Genomic DNA, 19,340 nt, shown 5'->3' on the forward strand with positions numbered 1-19,340 from the left:
TTGTCAGTAACACATCAATTTTTCCTTTGCTGAACCACATGTCACAAACCCTGCATGGCCCTTAGGAACCCACATCACCTCCTCAGACTCCAAATACTCAAATATAGGGGATTAATGACTCTGGCTGATAGTGAACTCTAGACCCTTGGCCATGATGATTGGCTTAGAAGTGTTCATGAGACCTCAATTAGATCCAAGAATGACACAGATCTGGGGCTTCCAGTGTAATTTTCTGCCACAAGGAAAGAGATAGTCCAAGAACGAAGTCACCATGTATAAGAAAAGAAAGCTAATGAGATACAATGAGAGACAGAATTCTGAAAATACTACTTGAGCCTTTGGATCCAGCCATATAAAGAGAGACATCACTAACCTAAAGTCTGATCTGGATTTATGTCACTTGCAATCAATAAAGTCCCAAGTAGTAGGAACATAGCTAGAGAAACTACCATACTGAGCCAGGGGCTGTGGCACATACCTATAATCCCAGTGGCTCAGGAAGCTTAGGCAGGAGGATTGTGAGTTCAAAACCAGCCTCAGGAACTTAGGCCCCAAGCAACTCACTGAGACTCTATTTCTCAATAAAATACAAAAAGGGGACTGGGGATGTGGCTCAGTAGTTAAGTGCTTCTGGATTCAGTACCCAATACAAAAAAAAAAAAAAAGACCTCTACTATCCTGGAATTGCCATACTCTAACTTGTACTACAGTTATTCAAGTATGTGTTTCTATTTACTTTTCCTAGATCACGCTATATTTGAAGATAGAACTGTGTTTATAGTTCTTAATATGCACCACAGTACCTAACTTATACAAGGATGGATGGATGGGTGGGTGGATGAGAGGAAGGAAGATAGAAGGTTGGACAGATGGATGGGTAGGTGGGTCAATGGACAGAAGACTGGATGAATGGATATACAGGTAGGCAGACATATAATCCTTGGAGTTACAAAGTACTGCAAGAATTATTTGAAAATATTTAAGATACATAACATATTAAGACACTGAAAACAAATATATATCCCTGATGTTAATTAGGTAAAACGAAAAAACATTAAACAATGATAGAGAATACACATCTATAGGTTCCTTCTACCCAGTGAGGGAAAGAAACGGATGAAGGTATACTGCAAGCGTTTCGGCAAATATAAAAAAAAATAAAAACAGATAAATTTTCTGAGGGTATAAATTTCACCAAAGAGAAATAACTTTAAAATGATCCACACAAACATTGTCTCATCACATAAAAAAGCAGCCTCCAAGATAGAAAGGCATCTTCCTTTCAAAGATCATGGTTCTCCTCGACACTCAGGGCCTGTCATGCCATAAATGTGCAAGAAGGAAGCCAGTAACATAAATAACAGGCAATTCCCTTCTCTCCTTCCACCAGATTCAGAAGAAGAAAATATTTTGAGATTTCAGTTAAATGCTCACTTTACAACATCAAGTATTTATGAAGTGTTTCAAAAGCATCACAGTTTAGAGACATTTTTCCAAGACTTTCATTGCACTAATATTTTCAATAGAGACCACAGTGACCTCACTCTTCTAAATTATCTCATAATAAGCACTGCATTACAAAAAGTCATAAATAATTTTAACACTTTTTTCATGTCACTGGCAGCAGAAAAGATAGAAAATGTAGGCAAGGTTTCCTTTAGGGTTACCAGCAGGACTTCCAGATAAACCTATCCTCTCCTTGCAGCAGAGTTGGCTTGGTGCCTGTCATTGCTCTGAAGTCACATGGAGAGTTCTGCATCTGTCTTTACCAGGATCATCACTGTATCCCCCATGATTTTGACAAGCACCTGACACTCAATAGGTACTTAACCAAAGCCTATGAAACAAAGCACTTGTCTTTTTCTTTTCATTATTTATTCCCTTTACTTTATTTTTTATTTTATTCAACCATGTATTTAACTTGTAAACTTCCTAGTCATATTCAATAAAGTGCAATGAGCTAACAGATATAAGAGAAAGAAAACCAGGAGCAGAGACATCAATGGGGCCAGGAATTAGGTTTAAAAATACATATACTCATTAGGAAAGGGCCAGATTTTTAATTCTAAGCTTTCTGGTCACCAAAATGCAAGAAAAGAGGAGCAAAAATTTTGTATAATTTCATAATATTCATGAAGAGGAAAATTAAGCAAAGCACAACTGTTCTTGGATTTAAGACCAGACAGGAGATTTTGTTGAAAGCCATCAAAAGAACCGTGTGAAATTATGAAAAATGGTCTTCTACTGGGGAAGAAGGAATGCCCTGGGTAAATTTTTTTTCCTGGCAATATGGAAACCAAGAGAAGAGCTGGATGTAAAGATTGGCAAGTGCTCCTTCAGCAGTAAATTCCAAGGATGCCCCCTGTAAGTTACCATCTGTGGAGATGTCCAGTCTAGCTGCTAGCTATAAATCGCTCATGAAACCTGCCACTAAAAGCCATCACTAACTAAGGAATTTTAAGGTTAGAAAGGAAGCCAGCGAAGTTAATTACAGGCCATCCACAGAGGGGAAAACCTCAATGGCCGAGAAAATGTGAAAAACTGCTCATCTCAAAAGGAATATGAAATGCAAATGAAAATAATGACATTCCATTCCTCTCCCGCTGCAGTGACAAAATGTTTACCATCTGACAATATAAACTTATAAAGCCGGGTGTCTCTTACATTATTGGAGGCAGTGTAAATGGGTTTAACCACTTTGAAGAGCACTTATCACTATCCTGGAAAATTATAAAGCAGAACCCTCTGTGGCCCAGCATTTCCATGTCTAATTATTCCCAGAAAGAAATTCTCACACATGAACACAAGAGGACAGATGGAAGAATATTCACTGTAAGACAGTCAACAGGCTAATCAAAAGCCAGAAACAACCCCAGTATCCATCTACCAAGAAACGAAATTTTAAAAAATAAGGTATGGTAAAAATATATATTAAACTCAAACCAAATCTATGTTTTTAGCAGAAAGAGATCTCCATGTTAAGTGGGAAAGAAAATAAGCAAAATTGCATACAAATATACACATACAACATGAAACAAATTATTTGAAAGTATAAAAATACACAAAAGCAATACCACGTAATCAAGTACATGTAAAGGATAAAAGTGATTGCAGGAGAGATTAGCTGGGGAAAAGAGAATAGTTATAAAATAAAGACACTTATAACTTTAAGCAACTTATTTTATTAAATTTTTGACCTATTTATTTTATCAGAAAAGATTTGCAAGAGGAAAAACAAAATGTTAAGGCTTCACTCTGAATATAAGTACATGAAGTCGTACCATGCTTTTTGGAATATTTTTTTAATTTATGAAGAAAAGGGGAAGGAAAGAAGAAGAGGGAAGGATGGAGGGAGAAAAGATGAGTGAGATAGAAAGAAAAGGAGGGGAGTAGCAAAAGAAAGAGAAATGGAGACAGCCATACAAGCGAAATAATGCAGGAAAGCTGGACCCAGCGGACCAACACACCTGCTTTCAGTTCCTGGTACTGTAGACCATTCACAAGACTAACAGGACAGCCTCCTGCTTCCTGCCCCAGAGCCTCTGGACAGAAACAGAAGAGGAAGGTACATACTGCACTGCCCCCTCCTGGTGACTTCCACCTGCCTCCAGGGGATCCTGGTAACACCAGGCCTTTCTGACTCTTTCATCTCAGCCAAAGGTCCATCAGCAGATTTCCCCCAGAAAAACCATTCCCCATCACTCCTGTCACCATGCTGTGGAACTCTGAGAGCTCAGCTTAATAAAACATATCTCCAAAAAGGATTTAATTTCCCAAGAAAGCTGAAGGAAAGACTGGCATTTTGGCCTGGGTCCATCTCAGGAGCTTTCTTTCCATGACGACCTCTGGCTCCTCTGACCTTTGCCCAGGGTTCTAGAACACTTAGGCCCCTGAGGTTTTCATTCACAGACTCTCTGACCTAGGCTTACCCCAGAGGAATTCCACAGGAAGTCACCATCCTCTAACCTGTAGAGGTTGACTTCATTCTTTTTAAGGCGAGTTAACAGCGTTTAAATCATGACAAAAAGACTTGGTGGTTTGGGATTTTTGAAATTTAATACCCCTTAAGAATATCTCTCACATACCTCTTTGAACCCCCCAGGACCTCTGACCCTTCTCCTACCCACTGGAAATCTGTTAGGAATTACTGTTGGCCGCCAGCATCCTATGTTGTCCAAACATACCTTCCTCCTTCCTCAAGTCCATATATTGGATGTCGGCAAGGACTTCATATCATGAAAGTTACTTTTACAGCCTTTTCCCCCGTGTATTTACTACACCTCCAAACTATTATCTACTGCCCTAAAAGTTGGATCTCATATGTTAGGGATACCTCAATGTGCTCACCCAAATCTATCCTGACACTCCACCCAAATCTAACCTGAAATATCACTTAAGTGACTGGTAGGTGACACCAAAAGCTTTTTCCAATCAAAACATGAATTGACAAGAACTTTTTTTTTTTAGCATTTAGAACGTCTTAAAACTTATAATTAAGAATTAGAGGGAAGTGAGGTGCTCTTTGTATCCACAATTTTACTTTTCTATTAACCTAACAAACCAGCTGAACTGTTAACTTCTCAACTGTAAAGGTCCAATTTGTTTCACAGCATCTTTAGTTCCCAGCAAAGCCAGTGTCCATAGAATGTCTGCACTCACAGACGTACTGACGTACTTGAGTTTTATAACATAACCCCACTGGGGAAAACCAAACACATACACAGATGCATGAAAAATATGCAATAACACTAAATGAAGATTGTGATCATACAACAACTTCATCTATTGTGTAGAAAGCAAGGAAACAAAGTAAATACAATTACAGAGGAAGATGGAGAACCAATTTTGAAAGCAAAATTTATCCAAACTAAAAGTGAATTTAGATTACAAGCATACAACAGATTCAAATCAATTACTTTTTCTTTATGTTAAAAACCAATTGTTCTTGGCAGATGGGCATTTATTTGCCTCAGAATCCATCAGTCTCAGGGATTTAATATTAGAAACGGACTCTAGAGATCTTCAGATTCAGTGGCTCTGGATCTTGAAGAACAATGGATGCTGTCAGGGAAACAACGCCCATTCCACAGTGTTTGAAGAGCCAAAGAAGAAAAGGTTCCTAACAGAGATGCAAGTATCTGTACTGTGCAGGCAAAATGGAAGAAGCTACAAAATATGATTGAAAAAAAAAATCAGATAGACACACACATGACTGGGCAGGTCAGTGAAGGTTTAAATGGGGAAAAGATATTGATATCAAGCCTTGAAAGTTGACAGATGAAGAATCTGAACATAAGCAAAGTTCACAGTACATGTCATCTTGTTTTGCATTGTCACCAAAGCTTCTCCATTCTCAACTTGACATTCAAGACCTTTACTAAGACATTTTCCTGGGAGTAAAGAATTTCCTCTCCTTGGGCTTAACAAAAAGATGGCTTTGGGGGAAAGAAAAGAGGTTCTTTTAGAAAAAACATTCACAGAAACATTTCTGAATTACAGATTTCCTGGAAAGGGTCCTCAATACATTTTAAGAGATTTCACATTTGCTTTAACAAGCTATCAAATAATTCCTCTTAATCTTCCCAAGCAACAAAGCATTGTTCCAATACATCTTTTCTTCATGTACAGCAATATTACTCAAAAATAAAGTTTCCCCTTAGCTTTGACTTATTACCTGAACTGTACTTTAAAAATACGTCAAAACAAAATGAAAACATCCGTGAATATCGCAAACAGTGACTCTTCAAATGTAATTACTTTCTGCTATCCCAGCCACCCACACCCCACCACAAAATACAGAGAGAGATTTGATATAAGTAGATACACCTCAAATGCCATGTGTGATTGTAATATGTCCCCAAGCTTAGAACCAGGAGTTGAAGCACTTCAACTATGATAGGATTCTCTCTTCCATAAAATTTCTTTCATAGGGAATACAACAATCCATTTTTTTTTAAATCCCTTTGTTCCCTAGGTCCACAGCTAGGCAGCTTCAGTTTCTCAACAACAACAAAAATCAATCAATCAGTCAATAAATAAATAAAAGCTGAGAAACAATGTAGTATCTGTGGGGACATGAACGGAAAGAGTATTGCTATGGTTTGGATGTGAGGTGTCACACAAAAGCTCCCATGTTAATGCAGGACTGCTCAGGAGTAAAATGATCATGGATTATGAGAACTGTAACCTAGTCAGTGGATTCATCCGCTGGTTTGATGGTTCATAATTTGAATGAACTAACTGGGTGGTAACTGTAAGCAAGTAGGGCATGCCTAGAGGAAGTTAGGCCACTGGAGGTGTGCCTCTGGGGTTACTATTTCCTCCTTCATGCCTCCCTTGCGCATGTTCTCCTTTTCTCTCTTTCTCCCCCACTCCCCCACCTGCTTCTTGGCTGCCGGAGCTGAGCAGTTTTTCCTCCACTACACCCTTCCACCATCATGATGTTCTGCCTCCCCTCAGGCCCAGAGTAATGGAGTTGGCCAACCACAGAATGAATCTCTTAAACTTTGAGCCGAAATAAAGTTTTTCTCCTCTGAGCTGTTCTTGTCAGGTATTTTGGTGATAGCAATAGAAGACTGACTAACACAAATACCAAATAAACATTCAAACTATGAATCTGAATGGCCTACACTAGTATGCTATTAAGCACCTGCACTTCCAGCTTCATTTTGGCCTTGAACTTAGACGCAGCACAAGAAACATGCTTTCTGTGGAGTAAAAATGTCACCAAGACAATGCTGTGAATGCTTCTTCTTCTTCTTCTTCTTTTTTTGACAATGCCAGATCACTTCCCCAAGGTCACATACCTGTCAAATCAGAATTTGTGCCTAGATTTACTTGCCTCTTAAGTCTGAGCTCTATACCAAATCGCAAAGACTGTGGGCTTCTAAGTCTAGCACCTTCAGTAAGGAGTCATTTCCAGAATTTCTGCATAATGGATATTCACAAATAATCACAGCCTAACAACAACTGGTAAGGAAAAGGATACTTTTTAGGATAATGTCCTGTATTTTATCTACATAGAATTATAATAGGAAATAAGAAATAGTCACAACCTTACACAATGTCAATCTCTGAGAACTGAAGCTTCCGAGAACAGTCCAAAAGCCCTGGGCATTTAAGTATTCAAGAGCCTGGAGAATAAATGGTACAGTACGAAGGAGAACTAGTTTCACCTCTTACTAGGCCCTGTGCCTCAACTGCTTTGTCTGTAAAATGGGATAATAATAGGAACTGCTTCATGAGGTTGTCAGAAAAACAAGAAAATTGGTCCACATCTGAACACTTCAAATGATGGTGGCTGTTATTTAAAAGGAACAGAAGACGACATTCAAGACTTGACCTGGTTACTAAGTAGATGGTAAACCTAATCTCACTTGGCTGTCAGTGCCCACATCTGGACTTGATAATGTCAACATTTCTCTTTAATATACAAATTATAAGAAAAATTCCCCAGAATATTATGAATAAAAAACTTACACTCTGTATTTTTCTCTGAAAGTTTATAGCATCATTCTTATCTGTCTCTACTAACAAGGAGAGTTCCAACAAGCAACACCACAACTAACAATCAGAAAAACTAATTATGGAAAAAACAATACTCAAGATCTTCAAAAAACACCTTCGTCTTCCTCAGGACAATATAAATAATTTGACTGATTAGCATTTTCTCCCATGCAGATTTAAGACTTGAGCTGGGCACAGTGGTGCACACCTGTAATCCCAGGGGCTTGGGAGACTGAGGCAGGAGGAACTCAAGTTCAAAGCCAGCCTCAGCAAAAGTGAGGTGCTAAGCAACAGTGAGATCCTGTCTCTAAATAAAATATAAAATAGGGCCGGGGCTGGGGCTCAGTGGTCGAGTGCCTCTGAGTTCAATCCCTGGTACCGACCCCCGCCACCCGACACTGAATAAAACAAACAAACAAAAAAAGATTGGAAACCAGTCCAAAAATAGTGTGATGGATAGATTTTATAACCAGAGTACCCAAAAGTCACAGCAAGCAGCACATGGTCCAGACACTGTCAACACAGCATGTTTTTCTTATGGTACTCATTAACATTTAAAATTGGAAATTTTTCACATTTTAAATATCTGAATTTTCATGTTCTCTTTTTTAAAAAAGTCTACTACAGCGAACCAATATTTTTTTTTTTTCCTGGCAACCATCAGTAGGAGCTCAGTAGCACTACTGATAGGGGTTTGGAGAACTGGCCTTGGCTATTTCACTGGCTTGTGGAAAGATTTTATGACACCTGATTTAATTCTTGCTTGTAATTTCCTCTGAGACTTCAATGCTCCAACTATTCTCTACATTGATAAGAGATGTATAGAGATCCCTAACACGAATCTCATCAAATAAAATGACACAGAAACTACAAGGAAAAAAAAAACACTCAAAAAAAAAAAAGTGACTTCTATTTGTTCCTCTGCTTTTGAAAAGGAACAAAAACAGAGACATAACTAAAAAGAATTCCACGCTTAATACAGTGATGAATATAATCTCCAGGAGAAGAAAAAAGTGGATGTTTTGGTGACAATTTTTTGGTTCCAAATAATTTACTTAACATCATTATATAGTTTATATTAGATCTCAAATCTTTTGATAGCTCACACTAACCTATCTCAGCAAATGGAAAGATTTTATGTACACAGGCAACATGACAAGGTTAAATTAAACCATTAAGAGCTTTAGGACAGAAGTGGTCCTAATACTGAGCTACCGTCAGGAATGTGGCTTAATACATATTGGGGGTTGGTGAAATCTAACATCAGTCAATCAGAAACCACCAGAAGCATACGTGAGCTCATTCAGTCACTTGGAGTATGCACTGCAGCTAATTCATCCTGGCAGGCTCAGGAGGACTGAAGGCACCACAGGAGCCTGAGGGAGCTTTTCCTATGGCCAGGGAAGCCTCCTGATCACACCTGCTCCTAACTGCTTCTAGGCCAAAATCATCTCTGCTGCTCTGTGGGGTGGCACTCTGGGGTCTCATTCATTTGTCCAAGTTCTGGGCAGTCACAGAGGTGCTTTCCCCACATGCATGGATCTGCATGCTGGGACCTCTGCAGCTCATCTTCGTACTCGAGCAGGGTGGCTTCCACCTGGATGAGCACGTAGGCTGGGCTGCTCAGTCTTTGTACAAAGATGTCAGCCCTACCATCTGCTTGTCTGGTTTGAAAAGGGAATAGCCAGATCTACCTTAACCAGCAAAAGAGACAAAAAACTTCCAGGCTCTGGTCAGAAGAGATAACCTCAGATCATCTACTTCTATCAAAGCCTAGTTCAGCAAAGGACACGTGGGGATGGGAGCCTGAGATCCTGTGCTGAATCCATTCACAACTGGTAATGGGAGGTTAAACTCTGGGACCACTTTGGACTTCTCACAGAATTGATGTCCTTGTCACTTCCCTCAGTCCTTACTGCCTCTTTCAGAAAGAAGAAAATAAAATCTACTTCTGCATTTTTCATAAAAGCTGTGCACTGCATCACTCATTGTCCCTGCAAAAGAAATTCCTTTCAGTGCCTAGTGCCAGACAAAGCTGGGTTCCTGTGGAATTAGTAGGCATTCTCCTTCCTAATAATGAGTTTCTCTTTTTGCTGCCAGGAAGTTGAAGACAAATGTTGGGTTCAGTTACAGCAACTATGTCAACCATTAAGGGTAGCTGGAGTTCTGATCTTCTTTTCTATTCCTTATTCCCGCTCATTTTTACCCTGTTAACCTTATTATATAAATTGGTTATCTTCAATTATTCAAATACTAATGACAAATTGTCACATTTCTAATATTCATTCAATAAAAATTAAATAGTCATCACATATAATATGCTGAGTTGATAGAATGACCTTATGGTTATTTTTAAGAAATGGGTTAGCAAATAATTTTATCTATAATCTTCCTATTTTTTATTTTATTTTTTACATTTTAGAATGAATGCTTATGAAAAAAATGAAACTCCAATCCAAAACATAAATTATCTGTTTTCTAAAAATGCCTTTTCCTCTTTCCCTGTTATTTCAGGCAAACCAATGTTCTATTTATGAGTCGTAAGGAAGAACTGCCAATGATTAGCCTGAGCTGTAAGAATTCTGAGAAGCATTCAAGTCAGCACAGATCACAACAGAATACAGTTTTGAAAGCTCTTGGCCTACAGTCAGGCCAAATCATTCCATACAAAGAGAAATTTTGGAACTTATATTTCTGTTCCAGCTTCAGGATAGATCAAGCACGGCACAGAGAAAAACGAGCATCAGGCATAACATCAAGAAAGGAGAACAATTCAAGTGATAAAAGTTTAGGATTTATATGAAGGTCTGTTTTGATTTTGGCATGATTTTTCAGCCAGCATTTACAGGCAGTGGGAGTAAGAAAAGAGATATAATACAAAGGACACTTCCAATTTTATCTTCAGTGTTTCAGTTCTCAGGTTAACTTTTATCCATCTTTTTAAAAATGTTACTGTATTTTTTATACCTTTATTTATTTATTTTTATGTGGCGCTGAGGATCCAATCCAGTGCCTCACACATGCTAGGCAAGTGCTCTACCCCGAGCTATAACCACAGCCCCAACTTTTGGCCATCTTTATCGAAGGCTACAGATTACTTTCTTTGGAGCTAAACTACAAAAATGCTAGTGGAAAGGAATCCCAAGTATAAGTGGTTGTGTAAGGCCACAATAAAGAGAGTTATTTTGCAGAAAGGAAGTGTGAATGCATCTAAAATTCCTAAACAAATCCCTTATAAAAACCTTTAACTGGGGCTGGGGACGTGGCTCAAGCAGTAGCGTGCTCGCCTGGCATGCGCGGGCGCTGGATTCAATCCTCAGCACCACATAAAAATAAAAAATAAAGATATTGTGTCCACCAAAAACTAAAAAATAAATATTAAAAAAAAAACCCTTTAACTAAAGGGACATGCCATCATTTAAAAAGACACATTTTTGAGGTATATGGAGCAGTCACATTCATGGAGAAAGTAGAAGAGTGTTTGCAGAGGCTGGGAGGAGCTGGTATAGGGAGTCAATGCTTAGAGTGTTCAGAGTTTCAGTTTTGCAAGATGAATAGCATTCTCAAGTTGAAAGGTGGTGACAGTAGCCCAGCATGTGAGCCTACTTAATGCCATTGAACCATTTTTAAATGGTTAAAATGGCAAATTTTATGTTTTGTGTATTTTTCCACAAATTTTTAAAAGAAAAAAATTGTATTTTCTAAAAGCCTTGCAACTAAAGAGTGAAAAACAGTTCTAAAAGGGGAAATGGAATACAAACTGATTACCTCCAGAGTCCAGAAGAACTGCTGGTAAACAACCTGACAAATGAAATGGACCAGGACTACTGAACACACCAAAATTGCAGAACAAAGGCTATGACCTGAATAATAGTGGCTAAATTTGACTCATGATTGCTCAGCACACAAATGGTCACTACCCCAATCAACTAAGCACACCAGGTCCTACCAGACAGGAGTAACATGTAAACAAGCCAAAGGGCACACAGGAGAGCCATGGGGTGCAGACCCCCTTTACACCTGTCCTCAACCACAACACCTGCTCAGTGCCAAGCACAAGGCACATTCTTTTGTTTTTCAGTTTTCCCCCAGCCTCTAAGAATCTGTCCTCCCTCAAAACATGCTTAGGGCAGACACAAAATGAAAACTAACAGTATAGTGCAAAGTGTGTCTCCTACCCTGCTACACACATTTCACATACATCAGCTCAATTTAACTGAAGAAATTCAAAGAGGAAGGCTTTCTTATTCCCCCTTTTTCCAGATAGGGAAGCTAAAGCCCAGAAGGCTTTGGTAACTCATCCAATGTAGGACAGGCCACCTACCGTACACTTCCTAAGGAAGCTCTTACCACAGGGATAACTCACCTACACAAACTCCCAAGAAAAACAGAAAAATAAATTGGTCAATCCACCTATGCATGTCAACTTATACTTGGGATTCCTTTCCACTAGCATTTTTGTAGTTTAGTTCCAAAGAAAGTAATCTGTAGCCTTCAATAAAGATGGCTAAAAGTTGGGGCTGTGGTTATAGCTTGGGGTAGACCAAATAAAGTCCCCTAGAGAGAGGGACCAGGCAGTGCAATGGAGGACCCATCTGGACATCCTGGCAACCCCCACTCCATGTTCTTAGGGTGCATAACGTGTGCATATCCTGATTCAAAAAACCATGATAGGCCAAAACGACCATGCCACAGAGGCCAGACTGATAAGGTGGAGGTCTATTCTAACTGGATCACAGAGCCCTAAGCACTACAGGCATGGGCCTAAGCACTTTGAAGGCTCTCACTCTGTACTCCTCCAGCAAGTTCCTCCACATAAGGCAAGGAAGTAGTGCAGAATGCTCCTACCTAGAGATCACACCCTCCCTTCTTGACCAGATACCCGGGATCCCTGAATTCCTGCTCCCAAACCCTGAGTCCCCTCCTAGGGCCTGTGCAGGCCTTTCCTTTGTGTCTATCCTCCTAAGAGTATATATCATGCCATGGACATGCACATCATTAGGCATGCATGATGATGCGGGATAAAGGCAGAATCCAAGGTTGCCACCTGTGTTACTGTTAATGGAGTTCAGTTATGCAGTTTAAACTGTCCACATGACGGCATGTGAGGTCTCTTGAGTTATTAGGAAAGAGAAGGGTGAGACGATCCAGCTTGGAGGGCTTCTTTTGTACCCTTGAAATAAACTGCATAAAAGGCATAGAAGTAGAAGTTGACCTAAGTCTTATTACACAGAACCCAGAAAAGTGCCAGGTGAGAAGACATGCTCAAAACATATCTGTTGACTGATAAATGAATTAATGGAATTAATGCATCAATCAATCAATCAAACAAAGCACATATAAACAGTTCATATCTGCCATTTCACTTATCCATGAGAAAAGATGGCTTTTCCAACAAAATATCTGTCACCTCTAACTATACATGTATAGATATATCTAAAATGCAATGACTGGAGAATAAGGATCAAATAAATTCTAGGGTAGGCTGGGTAAGTAAAAGGCTCAATGATACCCTCAAGGCACCTGGAGTTCAACTACAGAAGACATTTTTATTGTTTTTTGAAAGAAAAATCCCCTGAAAGAATAAATAAACTAGTTAAGAAATTAAATACCAGAGGGCCACATAGAATTACCATGAAACCCATGATTCAACCCATAATAAGACTTCTCTCACTACAGTTAAACATTATATGTCAGTTCCATAATACCAATTCCTTTTTAAAAATTTGACTTTCAAAATACATATGAAACCTAAATCATTTTCACTTGTATGTCTATTATGAACATACTGCATTGTGTAAACATAAACAAACGGATGTTATTGATCTCAAGGGAGGATTATCTTTTTGGATTATTCAACACAATCTGTTCACCTATAGACTCCCTCACTCTATTTTTAAAAGCCTTCCAATCTTGTAAGTCTATCAGTTGTTTTATGATCAGTTTTGCAAACAACTATCAAAATGTTTGAGATGCCTAATAGTGTTAATTATTATAAATATAAAGGAAGCCCCATGAAACATTCATAGGATAAGCCCAATGCAACTTTCATAGGATAAGCCCAATGCATTTTGACAGCAAAGGAACAAGAGTATAAGTATCAGATGGTACATTAAACCAGCAGCGACACACAATTTCTTTTACTCCTGATGTTTGCAGTTCTTTGAGAAAAATGAACAGCCTCTACCATCCATACTACAAGAAGGATAAATCACATCTGAAATCTCACTTCAGCATCGCTTTTTATGTGAAGCACTATAAATGCAGTCACAGGGAAAACTGCAATTGATCCACAAGGCTATCCATTATTGGCTATTACAGGACAGAAAAGGCACAAATCTTTCTCATTAGACCTATCTGTTTGTTGGAGATTGGATGTCCCCAGAATGATTCTTTTCCCTGGATTTATCTCTGTTGCTGCGCTAGCCTGTTCTGCATTTGTCTTTGTCTGTTTGCCTTCATCCTCCAACTCTTCTCTGTCCCTCCTTCCTGCAGGATACACAAGCCACCTGCCTTCTCAAGGCTTTGCCTTTTTTCATTTCCACATTGATTGCTTTCTTACGGTACATGAACAAACTCTGTGCATTTTAATTCTATGGTGGTTATTTATATAAAATCAACATTTTAACCTGATAACTTGAGAAAAGTCATGTCTAAAGATTTACATATTGATGACCCAGAAACAAACTCATAAATATTTTTATTTGGAATTCTATATGATAGACTTATATAAGTGTGGGGAGATCACTCCTGTGTGTATATCCTGTGTATGTGCATAATGTGGAAAACTACGACATTTTGTTAGGTTTTTAGGAAGGAGCAATAAACAAGGCTCATATGGTCCCGAACTTCATACAGTTTATATACTAATGATCTGTACAGACGGGTGCATATGCATGTACTTAGTATACAAAGTGACCTGCATAGCAAATAGGAAACATGGGACTGCTATAAGAGCACATGGTGGAGGGGACATAGCCCAGATGCCGAAGAGAGAAGAAACAGCATGGGAGCTGAGGCCTAAGTCACAAGCAGGAGTCAGCCAGAGGAAGAAGGCAAGGGGAAAGTTCCAGGCTGAGGGGACAGCCAATGCAAAGCCTCTGAGGTAAGTTAGAGTACAGCTCAGGGCCGAAAGCCAGGGTGACTGTATCAGCCCTGAAGAATGGAAAAGACAGAAATATGAGGTAGGGGGAAAGGCTTTGAATTGGAAGACACAGGGCTTATAAGACTAGTTAGGTTGCAGCCTTGCCCTATACAAATGTAATGCTATCTTAATTTAAATGACCAATATAATATGGAGAGAGCTAGGCAAGTAGTTTCCGAAAATCATATGGAAAAATCACCATGCAATAGTTCTGAAAAAATTTTAACACTGATGATAAAATTCATACTCCAAGTAGAAAAAAATAATAATCATAATAAGCTTTAGGAGAGAAAAGTATAGTACTAGGATATTAAAAAATTGATTAATATAATAAGACAGATCCCAAACAGGCTCGAATACTGATGTAACCAAATTAATAAAGGAAAGGTACAATTAAGTAATTAATAGTATTGAAATGACAGGTGCAGTGGCCCCACACCTGTAGTCCCAGCTACTCTAGAGGCTGAGACAGGAGAACTACAAATTCAAGGCCAACAAGGGCAACATAGCAAGACCCTGCCTCAAAATAAAATTTGGGGAGCTGGGGGGTTTTCTCAGTGGTAGAGCACTTGCATTGCATGTGTGAAGCTCTAAGTTCTATCCCAGCACAACAACTAATAATAATAATAATAATAATAATAAGAAGAAGAAGAAGAAGAAGAAGAAACACATAAAAATTTTAAAGGACTGGGGGGTACTTCAGTGGTAGAATGCTTGCCTAATCTACAAGAGGCCTCTCGTTAGATCCTCAGCAACAAAATAAAAAAGAAAGGAAGAAAGAAAGAAAAATAAAAGAAAGAGATGAAGGAAAATAAATAGTTTTGAGACACTTCATTGGCTAATCAGTTACCTTGGGGAAAGATAATAAAACAATTGTTATATCGCCTCTCAGGTTTTAAAAATTCAAATGGAATAAAGTTTTAAGTGCAAAAACATGAAATGGTAAAAGCAATAGCAGAATTTTTAGGAAACTTGTTTGATAGGCTTAGAGAAGGAATGCTCTTCTTAGTCACATCTGCAACATAGAAACAATAAGGGAAATAGTTAAGTTTTACTTGAAAAACTGAGTCAGCTTTATAAGAAGAGAAGGAGAAGAGTCAGAGAGGAAGGATGTGGGGGGCATAGTATAACCCATAATTGACATTAGTAGACATGAAAAATTCTAGGCAAAGGACAAATGTTCCTACTGTTAAAAGAGACTTTGAGTCAATTTTTTAAAAGGCCACTATAGACCTATGGAAAAAAGAAAATGGCTAAGTGGTATAACAACCTGATTTACTAAAAAAGAAATACAAGTGACTTACAAACATATAAAACAGGTTTTCAATCTGCATCATAATTATAAAACTGCAAAATAAAAAAACCCTGAGATTACTATTTCTCAGGAATCTGATTGACAAATGTCAAAGAGTTTTGGTAATGAATAGTATTTACCTAGTTATAGAAAGCAAGTGCTCCCAGTTTTAGTGACAGAATAAAATTATTTGATCTCTTTGCAAGACAACTTGGCAGTATCTATCAACATCACAAACATCTCAAAAACATCCTTGCAATTCAAATTCTACGAACCTTCCCTAAAGTAAAATCATGCAGGTATACAAGAACTTGCCCACGAGGATGTTCAGTAATAAGCTGGTTAAACAAAGCACTCTATTCATTCTATGTATGTGCAAATAAGGCTGGTATACCTATGTTCATGTAGAAACAGTGTGTAGATACGTTAAGTGAAAATCTATCAAGATGTAGAACAGTGGGTATAGCATGCTCTTATTTGTGTGTACACACACCAAAAATAGCTATCTATGTGCTATGTATGAAAGTAGACTATGGAAGGAGGCACACAAATTAAAAACAGCAGTTGCTAGTAGTCAGGAGGGGCTGAGGGTTGAAATATGTGGTAAAAGGGAAACTTTTCATAAGACATTCTGTATTGTTTGCATTTCTTATCATGTTCAGATATTGCTTTTTTTAAAAAAAAAGTAATTACTAATAAAATTCCATAATAAAATGAATGCATTTCAGAGAAAAGATGTGCAAAATCACTCTAAAGAATGTAAAAGGCTCCCGGGCTTGAGAAGTCTTGGCTAAAGGCACTAACCTTTCCAAAGAAAGAATGCGTCAATCAGAATTGGTGCTGGGCAGTGAATAAAGGAGAGAAAAAGGAGTGTCCATCCAGGGGACATAGGTCTGGGCCAAAGTACTTCAAGTTCTACATTCCCTTTGTGAAGGCTCTCCCATTATGGAGATGGATGCCTCGGGCAAGCTTAGCTTAATGCCACTGAACATTTTAAATGCAGAATTAAATGCCCTTGCTCTAATTCCAAGATCACCAAGCAAGCTTCCAGTTATAATTTGTTCTCCTTTATAGATCTGCTAGTAGAAAGAACTGTTATGCTGATCTGTTTCTTTGGGTCCATGTAATAGTTATATGCTTATTTGTATAGGAATATGATGACAATCTGGTTTTATTTTTAAAAAAACTAAAAACAAACAACAATAAAAAATAAACTTTGCATTTTAAGAGACAGGAAAGGAGTCCCAGGGCAATTACAAACAGTGATGTGATGGGATCAGCATTTTTAAAAGACCACTCTGACTATGAGACTTAGAGGCTGGGATACAAACTAAGCTGTTGCAGCATTTTAGGCAAAAGATAATAGTGGCATAAATTAAATCATTTTAATGTATGTACTTATTTGATGTTTGTCCACGATTCCAGACTGTAAGCTTGGTAAGAAAGGGCAGGGTTAGTCTTTCTCACCATATCCCAAGTACTGAGCACAATGTTTGACACAGAGAAGACCACAATCAATATTTAAAGAAAGAGGGAGATAGGAGGGAGTGGGGAAAGAAATGAGCAGTAGAGATAAAAAGAAGTGAAGAAAATTAAGGAATGTTAAGGAAACTGAATTGACAAGACTTGATAATAAATACTGGGGTTAAAGAGAGGAAAGAGTCAAAGTTTCTGGTCTGTATTCCTAACTGGATCATGATGCCATCCATTACAATAGGGAATATTGAAAATGGGTTTGGGGCAATGATGATGAATTTAATTTGTAAATGTCAAATGTGAGACACTATCACATATCTAAGAGGGGTGTTGAATAGGGAGTTGGGGTGGGAACACCAAGACCAAAGGAAAGGAACATTTCAACAGGAAGTGAGAAATGAAGCCAAGTTCTGCTAAGAAGTCAAATAAAGATTAGGACAGCAGAATATACCTCAGGAAGGTCTTTGGGGACTATGGTAGAGTGAATTTGGTGAAGCAGTAGAGTGAGACTGGATTAGCAGGTGAGGAAATAGACTTGCTGAATACTGATCAGTCTTCCACGATTTAGCTTTGAAAGGAGAATGGAAAAGGCAGTGACTAAAGGGAAATGCGGGGGGAAAAAGAGGGAACAGTGCTAAAGGCAAATGTTTTCAAGATGGGAGAGACCTGGTCCTACTTAAATGCCAATCTTTAGATGTTGAATGATAGAAAAAAAACCTGAAAATACAGGGGAGGTAAAATAAAATAAATAAAGTTCAAGAGGATGAGATCTACAATGGAGGTAGGGTGTTTAACAGAAGTTAAAAGATCCTCCAACTCTCTACTGAAATCAAAAGGAAGGCTGGATGCAGATATTTGTAACTTACACCAAAGCAATATGAGTGGGTGTAGCCACAAGAACATCAAAAATCATCTGACAGAAAGAAAACAATAAAACTCAGTTGGGTTACTGCTACCATAGATGGTAAGAACTGGGGATTGTACACATCCAGTCTACATATCAATGTCTCCCACTGTTCAGATGTGTATGCATTCATCTCTTCCACTAGATACAAGCTACTCAGGAACTTTTGGCCTTGGTGAACTATTCTATTTGTCTGTAGCATCCCAGTGTCCTCTCTAACAGTTGCAGAACTGAACTAATGTTTGCATGGTTTGATTTAGATGGCTGCCAGCTCATGCAACAATCAGGAAACAAGTGGCAAATTTTTCCAGCCAAGAAGAAAAGAAAACTTGATCAACAGAACAAGATTTTGATCTCACTGACTTCTTCTGCTGATGTAGGCCAAAAGGTAGGCCACTTGAAAACCTACCAGAGCTTCATCAATGGAAGATGGCTAGGCATGGACTAAAAATGTTGCTAAAAGACACACAGTGGTGGGTGTTCTGATAAGATATGAACATCTGAATTAGCTGACACAATTGCTTAAAATGCAGGTACATGGTACATGTTAAGAGAACTATATCCAAGAAAAAAACTAGAATTTGTTTCTATTATTGGGAAACCATGGAAGTGCTGCTGCCTAGGATGGATGATGGCTGAGGTGAATACTTGGATTTGGAGAAAACCCACAGGCCAGAATTCTGCTTCCTAGCCACAAAGAACACTGGAGCAGGTTCTGTTGAGGTAGGCGTGAACAGAAAAGGAGGTGCAAAGCTGCACCTCTACCACCCAGACTCAAAGAATGATGTAACAGAAAATGAAACACTAGTGTCTCCCCACCCAGGGCTTCTTTCAGTTATATCAGGTCCCTGTCTATTGTCACCACTCTGTTAACCTTATTTAAGCCAGATTCAGTGAAACAAAGGTGGTCTACTTATAGGCCACTCATATGAAAAGAGTCCACAAGATTTAGAAACATCAGTGACTGACCGATTTGGACCAACAGGGTCTTTTAGGGTTTAGCACCCATCTAGTTC

The 19,340-nt window shown here is 38.6% G+C and overlaps 1 protein-coding gene across 4 annotated transcripts in view; it reads right to left on the reverse strand.

The window, feature by feature from the left end:
- Ntrk2 (neurotrophic receptor tyrosine kinase 2) overlaps nt 1-19,340 on the reverse strand; it is a 347,633-nt gene that overhangs the window by 319,147 nt on the left and 9,146 nt on the right. The gene's annotated exons all lie outside the window — the stretch shown is intronic.

Source organism: Marmota flaviventris, chromosome 13 (genome assembly GCF_047511675.1).
Source record: "Marmota flaviventris isolate mMarFla1 chromosome 13, mMarFla1.hap1, whole genome shotgun sequence".
NCBI classification, from domain to species: domain Eukaryota; kingdom Metazoa; phylum Chordata; class Mammalia; order Rodentia; family Sciuridae; genus Marmota; species Marmota flaviventris.